Raw genomic sequence first — 14,308 nt, forward strand, 5'->3', positions numbered from 1 at the left:
AAGGGGTTATTAGTGTTTATTTTATTAAGGCAAGGTAGGGAAGGACTTACACAGCGAGTAAGGAGCTGTGAGTAGCCACACCAGGGGCTGCGTGTGAGCTGACACACAAAGCAGCTCGGCTCTGAAATAATGAGCAAAGTTCTGCTGCTGCAAATATTTGGGTACATTTTACTACAAAACATCCATCGTTCCACAGGCTGCAATTAAAAACAAAAATAAAAAATTAAAAATCACCTTTCAGGAGATGCCAGAAAGCTCTGGATTCCCACTTTTTTCTGCTGCTCTGCTATGAGGCTTTTCCCTTCCATCCTATTCCATTATGTGGCTCTAAGGCAGGGCTGGGGAATCAGCTCACCTTCCTCCTGTGTGTCCGTGCAGCCAAAATTTGCAGCAGGAAAAGATTTCAGGAAGGTTTTCCAAAGCAAAGGGAGAAAAAAAATAAAAAAAAAAAGCAAACCACCCAACGTAAGAGCTGCAAAAGCTCCGTGCCTGCTCGGAAATAAAGGGAGAGGCATGTTCAGATATTAATAGAAAAATGGGAAATATTTTTAGGAGGGATGTTGAGCACATTCACTCCATGTTCCTCCAATTGGGGACATGACAATTAGTGCATCTGAGGTTTACAATGCAAATTTTTGAATTTAGAATGAATGATAGATGGAAAAAGAGGGGGAAATGCTGTTGTTTTGGGGAAATAAAGAACGGTTTGATCCAGAAAATGCCCCAACTTTGCTCAAGCCACCAGGCAAGTATGAAGGGCACTGCTTTTAGCATGCACAATTTAATTCCTGCAGCACTGAAAGTCTGGAAAATAATAAATTGCAGACAAAAAATATGTTTAATTTAATAAGGGGGTGTTGCAACAATTGTAGAAGAAATTTGGGAGTGGGGGGGTGGCCTTTTTTAGAAAAAAACTGTGAATTTCCAGCAGCAGTGTTGTGCAGTGATCCTCTATTTTTAAAAGCTGTGCTCCATTCATAGTATTTAAGTGCTTAAATCAGCACAATAAACGTAAATAATTTACTGCTTTGCAAACAGAAAATTGGGCAGAAAAGTGATTTTTGAGGAGCCACTTGGCTCCCTCTGCCCAGTGATTTGGTGCCCTGTAAAATGCATCTGACACTGCTGTTCATTAAGCCGGTGCTATTGAGCCTTCTTCACGTTCATTAGTGATTAATTCAGACAGATATTTAACTTAATAAGGTAAGCAAATAAACAAAAAAATCACTTTCTGTGCCTTAAGGTTTTTTGGCCCTCTAATTGGTTTTGTGCACTAATTATCAAGATTAACACCTTACACTTTTCGCTTTTCTCGGTCCTTACACTCAGAAACTCCCGGTGGGAAAAAGGCAGACAACCTTGGGGGAATCCCTTAAGTGCAAGGGGTTAAGAGTTTGTCTTTTAAAAGCAAGATAAGCAGTGTAAAAAACCACCAGGAGAGAGGGAGTGCAGGTGAATTTTAGCTAATAACAGGAAGGGGAGGCAGGAGCTGCCTCTTGGACGTGAGGGGCAGCTTTCCCAGGGGGGGATTTGTGGCGTTTTTGAACAGATAACTGTGAGCTCGGAGCTTTGCCACCCCGATGCCAAACCCTCCCTCCAGCCTGGCCCAGGGGTGGGTGGCACAGCCTTTGCTGGCCAAGCCAGGCTCAACCAGCGGCCTCCAAAAGTTCCTTTCAACTCCGCTTCCCACACAAGCCAGCGCTTGATGTCGGTGCCAAGGCATTGTGATTTCCTCTGCAGTGACATTGTTCCTGCTCACAGAGTTGCCTGAAATTCCCCCTCCAGCCCGGCCTGGCCGTGTCCTCCTCTTACCTCAGGCTGGGCTCAAGGAAACCCTTCCCTGTCCGGGCAGCACCAGGGATGCAGGAGCAGCACCAGGGATGCGGGAGCAGAACCGGGGATGTAGGAGCAGAACTGGGAATGCAGGAGCAGAACCGGGGATGCAAGAGCAGCACCAGGGATGTAGGAGCAGCACCAGGGATGCAGGAGCAGAACTGGGGATGCAGGAGCAGAACCGGGGATGCAGGAGCAGAACCAGGGATGCGGGAGCAGAACCGGGGATGCAGGAGCAGCACCAGGGATGCAGGAGCAGCACCAGGGATGCAGGAGCAGCACCAGGGATGCAGGAGCAGAACCAGGGATGTGGGAGCAGCACCAGGGATGCAGGAGCAGCACCAGGGATGCAGGAGCAGCACCAGGGATGCGGGAGCGGCACCAGGGATGCAGGAGCAGCACCAGGGATGCAGGAGCAGCACCAGGGATGCAGGAGCAGCACCAGGGATGCAGGAGCAGAACTGGGGATGCAGGAGCAGAACCGGGGATGCGGGAGCGGCACCAGGGATGCGGGAGCGGCACCAGGGATGCAGGAGCGGCACCAGGGATGCAGGAGCAGAACCAGGGATGTGGGAGCAGCACCCTGCAGCCAGCCTGGCTCTGCGTTCCCAGGAGCTGCAGCATCCTCAGGGCCCCCTGCCACCCTCAAATGTCAAATTTGTCACTCTCACACCTTGGAAAGTGCCACAGAAAGTGCTGATTCAGCGCCTCTCCTGGAAAACCTCTCCCTGCCCGCTCCCCTTGGGTTTCACCTGGTGGGAAGAGCCTTGGGAAGGGCCAGCATGGGAAGTTCTCCTGGGTGCAAAGGCTCAAGGTTCATTAAAACTCATTTCAGCCCGGGCGCCGGCACAAGTTGTTGTTTGTGACAGTTTGTCACCACCACGTGTGATATTTGCTGGGCAGGATCCCGAAATAACCCAATAATTGCCACTTTTCCCTCCTTCCTCACAGATCCACCTCGCTCCTGCCTCGTACCCCATGGCACTTTCCAGTGGGGTGTTTTGGGGGGTTTTTTGGAGCATTTGGGGAATTTTTAAACTCGTTTTCCTTTAATTCTTTTCTTTCTTTAATGGGTGACTGGATAAATTCAGTGGTGGATTTTTGTGACACTAAAGCAGCAGATAAGTCTATGATGCACTCTAGCTATGTGGTTTAAAAATCCCTTACCATATGTTTTCTCACTGGAATGCCTCATCTTGCAAAATTACAGGAACCGAAGCTTAAAAACACAATTAGGTAGTTTAAAATGAAATATTAAAGAAATACCACATATTTTCTGATATGCCTGCGATGGTTTGCCTTGATTTTTTTTCCTCCTTTTTCTTTTTCTTTTTCCTTCTTCTTTTTTTTTTTTTTTTTTTTTTTTTCGCTTTCTTTTGTATTGTTCTTTGAGTTGTTCAAGGAGCCCAACTGCATTCGATTGTTGTACTAATCATGCTCCACATTTTTCTGATTAGGTTATATAGGCTGTGGTTAAATTATAAATGAAAGAATGAACTACCAGAGTACTTGTCATAACAGTATCTTTTATGTTGTTACAGAAGATTGGGGGGGGGGGAAGGAGGAATCAAAAAAGGCTTTCTGTGATGAAGACTCTCCTTGCCTATTTTGTGCTCCTTATAGGATCTGTATGGACAAGGAATGCAATTTGTTGGAGTGTTTTTTTCTCAGGTATTCTGAGAGCTACAGCACAATATCTGTCCACTGAGAAAAATGTGAGAAAACGGGATCCATAATACATAAAGACGCATACTGGAGCACCAGCCCTGTCGTGCACACAAACACACCCTCTCCAACTCCACTTTATTCCATTACTCTGATGGAAAAGCCACTTGAACTAATTTTTTTTATTATTATTATTTTTTCCTTTTACTACCCAGGAAAAGAAAATTTCCAGATTTGAAACAACGCCTTACATTGTTGTGTCCTGTCCCACTGCAAGCACAGCATAAACACAGTGGAATGGGGGTTTGATGATCAGAATTTTTTTTTTTATTTTATTTTAATAGAATATATTTTTGTTTCCACTATGTTATTTTAAGCCATCGGCCGCAACACTGATTTTGAGGGAGAGCTGGAATTGCAATGATCAAACTACTTGACTGAAGGCTCACTTTCACTGCTGATTTAGGGAAATATTTGATGCTCCCAAAATTAAAAATATTCTTATATAATCTGTCATTTTGGAGCTTCTTCGCCCAACCTCCAAAACAAGAGGAGCCAGAAGAACAGCGTTTTGCTGCTCAGTTCCATCCTCCTGTTAAACACAGCGTTATTTTCGCCCAAAGTTCAGCCTGCTGCAGCAGCGATGCGGAGGAGGAGGGAAGCCCGGAGCCACGCACGGATCGCACCTCGCAGCGAGCCCTGCATTTACCTGTTCATTTATTTCCCTGCATTTAGCCGTTCATTTATTTCCCTGCATTTACCCGTTCATTTATTTCCCTGCATTTACCCGTTTATTTCCCTGCATTTACCCGTTCATTTCCTTGCATTTACCCGTTCATTTATTTCCCTGCATTTAGCCATTCATTTCCCTGCGTTTCCCCGTTTATTTCGCGGGGATCCCCAGCTCCCCCAGCACCAAGCCCTGCGCGCCGCTCGCGTTTCGCGTTCCCTGCCGGGGCTGAATGGCTCCGGGAGCATCTGCGGGGGCTTTGGCCGGCGGAGGGGACGCGGGCGATGCTGTGATTGCGGCCCGGGCACGTCCCGCATGTCCCCGGTGCCACCTCGCGTCCCCCGTGGCAGCCGTGCCTGTGGGCGCTGCTTTTTGCACCCCTGCAAGCCGCCCGAAGGGCTCCGGTGCTTTTTTGGGGGGCTTTATTGGAGGAGCTGTCAGCGCTTGCCAGGATAACAAATCTTGTTTTATAGCACTATGGTGGAGTTTGGTTAGGGGCTACCTCTGAGCAACATGAACTTGGCCTTGCTGCGTGTCTTACACTAATACCTTCCCTCCTGTAAGGAATCAGGGTACTTGAGAAACAGCCTGCAGCCATACAGCTGATTATTTCACCGAATTTGCATCTTTTCAACAGTAATGGGGATGCCTTTCACAAATGCTCCCGGGCTCTAAATAGACGCTAAGTGGCTGTTTCGAGTTGCCTCCTCGCCTCTCCCCTTGGGCGCTCCCCGGCCCTGGCACCCGCGGGCACCCAGCCCCTGGCACCCGGGCCCGGCGGGGGATGCTCAGCCTCGGGCTCGGGAGGGACCTGGGCCGGCCTTGGAGGAGCTGGCCCTGATGTCTGAGAGCCCTGGGCGGGTGGAGAACGGGCACTGCTGGGGAGAAGGGCTTGGAGAGAGGGAAAGTGCAGGGAGAGCATCTGGGAGGCAGAGAGGGTCACCAGGGTGCCTGAGGATGGAAAGTGGGAGCAGCTGGAGGGGTGCAATTCCTCAGGGGTCTCTGCAGCCCGGGCTGGGACTGGGGAGATCAGCTTCGCCAGAGCTATGGCCTCCTAGGCAGAAATTTATTGCTTGTTCTTGCTCTTTCTCTTGTTCTTCTTGTTCTTCTTGTTCCTCTTCTTCTTCTTCTTCTTCTTCTTCTTCTTCTTCTCCTCCTTCTCCTTCTCTTCTCCTTCTCCTTCTCCTTCTCCTTCTCCTTCTCCTTCTCCTTCTCCTTCTCCTTCTCCTTCTCCTTCTCCTTCTCCTTCTCCTTCTCCTTCTCCTTCTCCTTCTCCTTCTCCTTCTCCTTCTCCTTCATTTTATTATTACCACCATCATCATCACGATTATAACTAAAGACACAAAAGATTTTAAGCCATAGATTCACCTTAAGAAAGCCCCGAACATTCTTGTGAAATGTGGCTGTGTCTCCACCCGCCCTGCGAGGCGTGGGGCAGCAGCAGTGCTCTGCTGAGGCTGGGTTTCCACAATTCCACATTCCTGTGTCAGAGCCCCAGCTCTGTGCACTTCCCTGGGATTCCAAACCTCGTTATTCCTTTCTAATGGTGCCTCTGCCTGGTGTCCCACAGACCATTGCCTCAGACGAGGAGGGACAGCTGGTTCAGAGAAGCTGGGGCTGCTCCATCCCTGGAATTCCCGGCTTGGATGGCACTTGGAGCAGCCTGGGGTAGTGGAAGCTGTCCCTGTCCATGGCAGGGGGTGGAGCTGGGTGATCTTTGAGGTCCTTTCCAACCCAAACCATTCCATGGCTCTGTGCATGCCAAGAGCTCTGTGCCAGGACACTGCTGCCAAGAGGATGCTCCAGATCCTGTTACATCTTTTCCAGAGTTTCCCTGTTTCTTGCTGACATTTCCCATGGACAAAGGGCGCAGGATCAGGGTGAAATCATGGCAAGAAATATCATATTCTACTTTTGTTTGAACCCTAAATGTGTGGTGTCTGTCGTGGCCTAACAGCACCTCTTCCTCATCCCCACATTTTCTAAGTCCAAAGCTTTGCCAGCCTGATAAAATTTAAAACCTTCCCCCAAAACCACAGTAAAATGTCAGTACTGGCCTTTCTTCAAATCCACAGAAGGAAACTTACGGATTAGAGCAAAGCCTTACTCCTAATTTACCTGTCTTGCATGAGTATTCCAGCTCATAATGCTCCTCGGGAGGGATCACCCACAATTTGGAGTTTTTCCCCTCGTTTAGGCACCTTGGGGTGAGTTAAAAGGCAGAGGAAACTCAGAGAATCGTTGTATGTGGTTGAGCACTCATTATAAAATGGATTACGGGTACAGTAAACCATAAAGACTGTTTTAGAGCCATTAAGGTTCAGCTTGTCACTGCTGACATGGACACACTCTTACTCCATATATCCCTGACATGTCAGGAGGTGCTTAGGGATGCTTTCATACATGTTTTATTGAAATGACAGGCTATAGCTTCTTTGGCTGCTGTGTATATGCATGGCTATATGCTAGAAATCCAAATTAAACCCCTCTTGAAGAAAAAAAAATCCCCCTCACTCACATGTAATGAATCCCATCTTCAGTGATAAAGTTGTCACCTACGTTTTATTTTTAATGTGCTTTGTAATAGAATAATGAAATCACGTTTATCCCTGGAATAAAATGTGGCTGAAATCAATGAGATTTACACGGAACTGAATTCTGCAGTTGATAAAATGTGAGTTCAAAACCAAAGCAATTTAGGGTAAGAATGAAAAAAGTATCAAACTCTCTTTTTAAAATGCCTTTCCCTCTGTATGCAGATCAATTGTTTCTCCCAGGCTGAGCCTTTGACTTGTTAGGGCTTTTTGTCTTTCAGATCCAAGAAAAACTTTACATACAATTATGGGGCCTTGAAAATAAAATTTTTAAGTGGAAATACCAAGAGAGTCATCGCTGCAGAGAATGGGATTTCACAAACCTTGCAGGGCAGAAATTCACCTTCATTAAACGTTCAGAGCACAGAAGGGATGTAAGACTTGGTCCTTCATGCCCTTTGTCTAAGCAGTTGCTCCACAAAAGTTAATTTAAACTTGTGGAACGGGTGGAAGAGGCATTTTCTACAATCTAGGATTAGACAGGGGGATAAATCTCTCTGATAGAAGATATTAGGCCCTGGCAGAGGCTGCTCAGAGGAATCGTGGCTGCCCCATCCCTGGCAGTGTCCAAGGCCAGAGCAGGGTGAACGTGGCAGAGACCAAATCACAAACAGCTCCTGAAATTAAAAACCAACTTTTGCCGGAGCTGTTGAGGCCTCTGAAGGGGGGAATCTCAGTGTAAACATAAAATCACCTATTTTTCAGGTCAGCAAGGTGCAAACCTCACTGTTGGTGCCGCAGGAGCAGAGGCTGAGGCAAGAGGTGCCCAATTCTGTCCCGCAGTAGCACCATGCCTGAGTTTGCTGCATAAATAAAAGCCTGTTGCACTCAATGTTGCCCTAAAATTGACTTCGAGGGTCACAGAAAAGGCTAAAAACAGTAAGGGAAAGGGAGAAAGGCTGGTGAATGGCAGAAAAATGTATCTGCGCTGGAGTGAACTGGGAGGGATGGAGAGGGCAGGGCGGGATGGTGGGACATGGGGTTCCAGTCTCCCTGCAAGGTGGGCAGAGCTATTTCTGCACCAGAAACAAAGCTGTGACAAAGCTGTGGCGCCCCTGAGCAAATAGGTTTCCTAAGAATTCAGTTTGGTTCCAAATTATTTGAATTAAAATCTACGATTGCTTTGGAGCAACCATGTTTGCTGCCATGGGCCACTGACCAGGCGCAGCAGGAGGAGGAAAGCTTCCTTGTCAAAATTGTCCCCTCTGCCCCAAAACTGATGTGGATGGAGAGCTGAGGGTACAGAGTGACCACTGACCACCTGGAATTATTATGATCAGCAGATTTTAGTTATTGATAGGGATTTTGCAGATTTTCCTGAGCACACAAATATTAACCTGTGTTGATACTTTGAACACTACCCAGAAATTATCCCTTTTGTGGGTGCTGAACATCAGTTCTGGATTTCTCTTTGTAATGTCCCAGCTACAGGATTCTGTGAATCTGTACATTTAATCCAAATCACCTGAAATAGAGAAAATCATACCAGGAAAAATGTGAAACACCCAGTGCTCCTGAGTGACCAAGGGTTTAACACCGCACCAATGAACTGGCTCAGCTCAGTTAAAAAGCAACTCATCCCCTCAGGTTCATCCTCAATATCTGTATTTATGTGATGCTGATTTTCCAGACCTGCAATAGTCAACAAGAGATCCCAATTTTAGCTCTGGGAATTCCTGGCTATTGACAACATGGATTGATTTCAGCACACAACATTGAGTTTTAGAGGCCCTTGGACACAAACTTATCAAAACAGTTTTGAACCTTTGTTTTTAAACACATCTGATGTCAGGCTTGAGTTGTATCAGCCCTATTTAGGGATGGAGAAATTTTGGTGATTCTTGTGAGTGGGAAACTTGGAAGAGCCACATCCAGCCCAGCAGAGGCTGGGAAATACACAGGAATTGCAGGAAATCCAATTCCACAGACTTAAGGAAAAGACTTAAAATAAGGGAAAATACCTAAATAATATTATTTGAGTGGTGAGGCACTGGAATAGGCTGTCCAGAGAGGTTGTGAACTCATTCCTGGAGGTGTCCAAGGCCACGTTGGAAAGGGCTTGGAGCAATCTGGGAAGAGGGTAGAATTAATTGGCCTTTGAAGTCCTTTCCAGCCCAAACCCTTCTGTAGTTCTGTGATTCCAAAATTTTGGCATGATGGTCAGTGACGGGAGAAGCCATCTCATTCCTGATGAACATCAGGGAGCATGGAACACCCAGCAGGAAAATCTGCAGAGGGCACTGAGGATGTGCATGAGGAAGGGGCTGCTCCCTCTTTGCCCTATTCCAAACATGAACCTGCTGAGGGTGATTTTGCCTTTCATGCTGGAAGAAGGAAACAGATGAGATGTTTTGATATGAAAAGAAAATTTCCAGCTCCTTGTGCTGCCAGAGCAGGGCAAGAGCTTTTTTGGAGTGAAGCAGCAGGGATTCCTGAGGAACTGGAGGAGCAGGGCTGGGGTGAGGACACCCCCTGCCTCCCCATCCCATCCCATCCCATCCCATCCCATTCCCATTCCCATCCCATCCCATCCCATCCCATCCCATCCCATCCCATCCCATCCCATCCCATCCCATCCCATCCCATCCCATCCCATCCCAGGAACACTCAGACAGGTCTAATTACACCATCCCTCCTTGTATTGACTTTAGAAATTGCTTCCTGTTAATTAAAGATGTTACCTTTGAAAATCTGCCTCGGCCACATTGAAATGCTTCTCTGTTTGTGATGAGCTCTAAATGAATGGGGAAGAAATGTTTGTGTTCGAGGCTTTTATTTGTTTTTTGGCAAAATTCCTTGAATAAATTAGTAGATGATATCATTAGGCGACACTAGGTATATATTAGGACACCCAACAGATAATTTAAGCAAATAGCTAATAAGATAAGTGTACGGGGCTCTGTATCTGCACACATGCAGATATTCTATTTGAACTTAAAATACAATTACTTATCGAATGTCTCCATCAGGGCTTTATTCTGTAACAGAGAGAAATTGCTGCACGAGGCGAGCCCAGACTGCTCTCTGTATTTTGACTTGTACTTTTGACTTTTTCTTCCTCTGGTAACCCCATTACTTTTGTCCCCACTCAGAGCTCTGACCTGTGCTACATGGAAAGTTTTCAGATGAAGTCATTTCTGGTTTGAGTTACTGCAGAGACTTTAATTCATCCAGCTGTGCCTGCTCAACAACAATTCCAGCATTCAGCATTGACAACACACCATCAGCGAGAGAAATCAAACAGAAAAGGCAGGCAGTGTTGAAAGGAACACTTAAAAACTGCTCTCATTTGTAGAATTTAACATCATCAAAACACTAAATGTAAATATGAGCAGGAGGAAAACGCTAAACTCATCAGTCAGGGTATTTCACTAAAAAAAAAAAAGCTTTTATTTTTTTGATGGAATGTTAATGAAAACCCCAAAGGAAATATCAGTGAACATAAAGGTGCATCTTAAAAAAAATATAAGCTGGATCATTTGCTCTAAAGGACCTTGTGTTATAAAATACATGACGTCTTTCCCTTGTTGAATATATGTTTAAACTCATGTTTTACTAGGAAAAAAATCCTGCCATTCCTGGTTTCCAGTACAAGCCAGGAACTGAGTGTGGAAGGGAGCAGCTACATTTCAGCTCTAATGGACTCAGAAATCAAACCAAAAGTGTTTCAGGATTTCTGAGAGCAGCTATTCCCTGCAAAATAATTCCTTAAACTGGAATATAATTAATAAATGTTCAGCCACACATTATCGAATTGCCATTCCAAAAGAAATAAGGGAGTAAAACATCTTTTGAGTCGAAAAGAGACAAAATATAGATCTGCTAGGTGGTATTCAAGGGTGTAAAAATAATTTCTCTTGGAAGTCTTTTCCTTTTCAATCGATAAAGTGCAAAAGAGAGACTGAATTTTTCATCTCCTTCCCTCATTGCCTGAGATGATGCTGGAACTGTCTTTTGGCAAAGGTGATGTTAATCCAGACAGTTTTCCTGAGAAGGAAGGGAGATGCTCCTGCTCCTGCCTGTCTGGAGCCAGCATCACCCACCCATGAAGCATTTCCACGCTCAGCTGACACGGGACCAGGTCATTGCTGGAGCTGAATATTCAGATTTTGGTGATGCTCTGGCTTGGAAGCACGAGGAGGAAAGGGAGGCGGGCACCCCTTGGTTCCCCTCACTTGCTTTGTGGCCTTTCAGTGCATCCCCTGTACATTCTGGTCTGGCAACAGCCATGGAATTTCACTTTAATGACCCGAGGTATGGATTTGATGGCTGACAGTGGCGTCTGGTTTTAATTAAAGTGTGAGGCTGGAGCAATGAGTGCACCCTGACACCTTCAGGGGCTTTACACCGGCATTCCCAAAACAGCAGCAAAGAGAAGCTGGAGGTGATGTGCTGTTGACCTGTGGCAGCTTTCTGGGAAGGGCCGGCCAGACCCAGCAGTCCCGAGCTGTGTTCCCACTTTTCCTGCTAATGCTGCATCTCGCAGCTCCCGTTGGCACCTCTCTGCAGGCCAGGGATGCCCTCTGAGGTGTTAAGCAGACACGTGCTTTTAAGTGCCTCTTTTTTCGCTTCAGATTCAACATAAATAAATTTCATCTGTTTAACTGCCTTTTAAGTACAGAGGGAAAATTCCGGTAGTCGGACAGGCAAGGAAAAATAGCGATTGAAGATGCAAATCACTTCTTTTCCCTTTAAACAATACATACTCTGCTGCCTGCATTTCCCCAAAGAAACCGCTGCAGCTACACATGGTTGAAGTCTGTTTCACCCTTCTATAAGGCAATGTGACAAATGATTTAGGGGGAAGTAATCTCTAATCAGCAGAACTTCAGACCACGCGGCCCAGAATTATTGTCAATTTAATTCCGTCTCCCCGACACAAAACTCTGAAGTGTTTCTTCCCGTTGAAGTTTTGCAGCTGAATAATAAATAAAAGAGGGTGCAGTACAAGTGCTGCATAATGTAATTGTAGGCTCTTTGTTCTTGTCAATCAGCTCGAGCACGAGCTGAGTCGTCGTGGATGTCACCATGATCACATCCAAGTTTGGGAATCGGCGTCTTCGGCAAGGAAGTTCCTTTAATAAAGAGGCGTGAGGAGAAGGTTTCAGGTGCTTTATAAAACTTTGACTTCCCTCCTACTGCCAGGCAAGGAAGCACAATAATGCATGCATGAATTGCCAATAAATCAAAGGCCTGCTTTTTTTTTAATTCCTATTTTGACATGTACATACATAGCATTTTTAAGAGATAGCTCCAAGGTAGCTTCTCAGTCCTTGATCAGATCATGAATTTAATTAATTCAGTGTAGACATGTCATAGATTTAAACCCTTTAGAATTACATTTTTAATACAGATCTAACATTTAATGTCCTTTTTCATTTTTTTTCTCGCCGAGTAAAAAAAATCCTTTAATACTCTGGTAGCAATTTTTTCCTCTTATTATGAGACTGTGCCTCCTTCCTAATTATGTGGCTGCAAATTATTTACTGTAGTTTTAAATTAAGGAAGGAGACAAGTAATCCAGTGTAAAAAACACTGTTCCAACTTCAAGAAGAAATGAGTGTATATGTTTAATTTCTCTTTAGGCATCCAGCTGTACAGTCACTGTATAATGGAAGGTTTGAGACAAAATGGTCCCCCACCACCTTACCTCCGTGTAATGCAATTTAGCTTCATTAAATTACTGGAGGGCCAGTTACTTAAGCAGAATATTGATTTTCAGTCTGGGCCATGTTTAACATAATTCTGCGTAGGCAACAGCTAATTCTGCATTTGAATCTCGCACCCTAATGGAATTACACGAGGTGGCTGACCATGGGCTGGGGGCTTTAACCCTTCCTCCTCCTCCTTTTCCTCCTCCTCCTCCTCCTCCTGCTCACTTCAAACAGCCACGGTGACAAATTCCTTGTTTCTTCGAGGAGCTGCCACTTTTCATCTGGGGATGTGTAGCCCTGAGCTAGGTTTTGGTACTGTAAAATATCTGTGGGGCTATTTTCCTTCAGCAGCCTATAGCTTGGTTTGTATGGCACCAAGCACCGGGAATACAGCATTTCCTCCAGTTCCTAAACCCAAACACCAGCTCCTCAAGCTCACAATTAAAGGATGGGTTTTGCTTTTAATTAGAACCCAATAAAATGAACCAAGTCTTGGGCAGGAAAGCGCGTTCTTCCCATCACTGGTTTGAAGGCTGGTCATTATTTTTATTTATTATTCTGTTTAATGATGAGATACAGTTTACAAGCCATTGAATAATAATAATTTCAAATGGTTCCCTGTGAGTTATAGTTTGTCAGTGTCTTAGAATTTAAATGGTGTGTGGGGAGAAATAGTGGTTATCGCCCACATTAATGGGGGCCTTGGTGGAGGGGGCCTGAAGCTGCCTTGGTGGGCTTGAGATTTCCAGTAACGGGGTGGAAGAGGCTCTCACAGGCCTCAATTTCAAGAACCTCTGCCCACTGGAATCCTCTACATTAATCAAAATAACAAAACACTGGAAATACCAGGTAGGGCATTGGTTGATGATGGGTTTTAGTTTTTAAATCCAACAGCTAAACTGTCCTCTTGGTTCTCAGTCCCTGGGGAATAAAATATTTCATCCTTTTACAAGTACAAACACTGTCCCTGCTTGTTTTGGAAGCTATGTGCAGAGATGGGTTCATAAAACCATTTTCTTTCCCAGAAATGCTGCTACGCGGCAGAGAATTGCTTGAGGGCAGCTTAAAATGTTAGCTGGGAAGAGTCTCTGCTTTAAATGAACTTATCATGGCCAGTCGTTTGCATTCAGCTTGTTTTCCAGTCAGGTCCCCACCAGTAAACTGATTTTTAAAGTTCTTGCCGTGTCATTGAGGCGGCAAAGGGTTGAGTTCATGCTTACCTTGAGTGCTGTGCCCCATCCCGTTGGGTTTGCTCCACCCTGCCCTTGTTTAGACAGGGACATTTGAGGTGGAAAAGGGTCATCAAATCCAACCATTCCCAGCACTGCCAAGGCCACCACTGTCCCATGTCCCCAGGTGCCACATCCACACGGCTTTTAAATCCTTCCAAGGATGGAGGGATTTAAAAGGATGGGAAGGATGCCCATTGTTGACCTGGGCAGATGTGCCAAAACTTTACAACTCTTTCCATGAAGAATTTTTCCTGCTCTCCAGTCTAAACCGGCCCTGGAACAAGTTGAGGCCGTTTCCCCTTGTTCCATCCCTTGTCACTGGGGATTCCCAGGCAGCCTTGCCATGGATCTGGTCGTGGATTCCTGGTTTCGGTGAAGACCTGGGGTTTTGCAGACACTGCTGCTGCTGTCATCAGAATGCAAATCACAGCTGGCCAGGGCCATGCTGCTCATGTTAATTCCTCAGGACTTGCCTCTCACATGCTCTTCCCACCTTCCCTTGGAAATGCAGTGCTGTAGTCAGTGATTACTTCCACAGTCTGGGGGAAAATATGCAATATGCAAACCCAATTTGTCATTGGGAGTCAATAATTGGCACGG

This window comes from Melospiza melodia, chromosome 9 (assembly GCF_035770615.1).
Source record: "Melospiza melodia melodia isolate bMelMel2 chromosome 9, bMelMel2.pri, whole genome shotgun sequence".
Classification (NCBI taxonomy): Eukaryota; Metazoa; Chordata; class Aves; order Passeriformes; family Passerellidae; genus Melospiza; species Melospiza melodia.